The sequence below is a fragment of the Gossypium hirsutum genome, chromosome A07 (genome assembly GCF_007990345.1).
Source record: "Gossypium hirsutum isolate 1008001.06 chromosome A07, Gossypium_hirsutum_v2.1, whole genome shotgun sequence".
Taxonomy (NCBI): domain Eukaryota; kingdom Viridiplantae; phylum Streptophyta; class Magnoliopsida; order Malvales; family Malvaceae; genus Gossypium; species Gossypium hirsutum.
In genome coordinates, this window is record NC_053430.1 from 59,044,006 (window position 1) to 59,045,861 (window position 1,856).

The 1,856-nt window shown below is 36.5% G+C and overlaps 1 non-coding gene across 1 annotated transcript; it reads left to right on the forward strand.

Moving 5' to 3' along the window:
• Positions 1 to 1,405: 1,405 nt before the first annotated feature.
• Positions 1,406 to 1,505, forward strand: LOC121204235 (U6 spliceosomal RNA). The gene has a single exon (XR_005899164.1). It is a non-coding gene; the product is annotated as a U6 spliceosomal RNA (small nuclear RNA).
• The last annotated feature ends 351 nt before the right edge of the window (positions 1,506 to 1,856 follow it).

The following is a 1,856-nucleotide window of genomic DNA, read 5'->3' on the forward strand; positions in this document are numbered from 1 at the left end:
CCACGGAATCACCCATGGGCCTCAAGAAACCTATCGGTTTCCTCTCCACGAGTGTTCGTGCACTCGTGTGACTACCGTAGCCCAAGTTCCAGCTTTTCAGCATTTCGGCTTTTGTCGATTCATTGTGTGTGTGCAGTGTGTGTACACACATGGTAAGCAAGCGTTCTGCGATTCCCTTAGTCACCAATCCTACAAATGATATCAACCTTCAATTAATCATATGCTTAATACGTATTTTACCCAAAAACTAAAACCTCACCCTAACCCCTTGAACACCAATCCCTAATAGCTTTTCCTTGATCACGTACTCCCTAGATCTACATTAATCTTACTCATTAAAACCAAATACTAGGGGACTAGCATCCGAAATAATTCACCCCCTTATCTCACTTACGACCATTCAGCCAACCTTAGCCAATAAGAGAGGAATACTTACCAAAACCGCAAAACACTTAAGGAGCAATTCGACAGAGAGAAAAAATCTAAGATCCGATACTAATTCCCTACCAAAGTTGATTAAAAAAAGTGAGGGAGGGGAATAATTGGTATTAACAATACTAGTTGAAAAAGAGATAAGATACTTACCCCAAAAGAGTAATCAGCCCAAGGGAGATTCGACTTTTCGACTTTTAAACTGATATGGAGAATAAGGTTTTTTTAGCACAAATTAAAGAAGAAAGGTAGAAGAAGGAATCGGCTAACTCAAAGGGTAAATCGAAAGAGATTTGAGGAGAATAAGAATGCAAAAGAATCAGCTAGCAAAGATGGAAAAGCCAATCGACATTAAAAAAATGAAGAATTTGGCATTAGCCTAGGATCCCAAACTCAGCACATATTTATAGTCTCTAGCCAAATTTCCTGACCCTCAATTCCCAATTTAGCTCCATCACTTCCCTCTTCTCATCTCCTTATTTTTCTCCCTGATAACTCCCCAATCTATTTCCTAAATTTTCTCTTCTGAACACTCCCCTTAGAGTCCATCTGGGCGTCACTTCCATCCTTCTAGAAGGCCAAAATTAAACTTCTAAAACACAAAACTAGTATTCGAACCTTGGACCTCCTTGCTAGCTACTAACACCACCTCCTTGTACTTTAAGTGGAGTCACTTAGCCACTCTTCCACAAGGCTTTTTAATGCTATTTTCCCCTATCTTTATTTAAAAGCCCAACTACTTGCTAACCTTGATTCTTTTAATAATTAAATTATAATTTCTTCTACCCCTTAATTCGAACTCAAACCTTAACCAAGACCTACATTTGCGTAATTAGCACTTAACCGGAATTATTAAGCACAAAAAGAAAAAAAATTCAAGATTTTAGGATTTTTGGATTTCAGGATTTTTGGGTCGTTACAAGTCTACCCCCAAAAAGAAATTTTATCCTTGAAATTTTACCTGATTCAAACAGTTGAGGATGACATCCGATAAAATTGGAACGATACAAAGAAGATTAGCATGGCCCCTGCGCAAGGTTGACACAATTAAATGTCTGCTTTAGTGGTTAATGGCCTTGAGAAGTGTTGGAGAAATCTTGGGTTCAAACCTGGGCTTTAGCAAAAATTTTGGTAATAAGTGAATAAAAACCTAGGTGCTTGGATGAAGGCCTTTTAAATTATTTCTATTTGATTTGGGTTGTAACAAGGTCATTCCTCTAGCTAATATTTCAAATTAGGATTATTATCATTTTTTATGCTTTATATTTATTAAAAGTAGAACGTGGTTTCCTAAACCATAGCTATTTTTAAATACTACGTTTCTGCAACTCAATTTTTAAATGACGAGTTTTCATAAAATCATCTGATCTAAATAAAGCTTCTGCAACTGAAAAGAGATTTTACAAAGTAATTAAGGTTTTTTC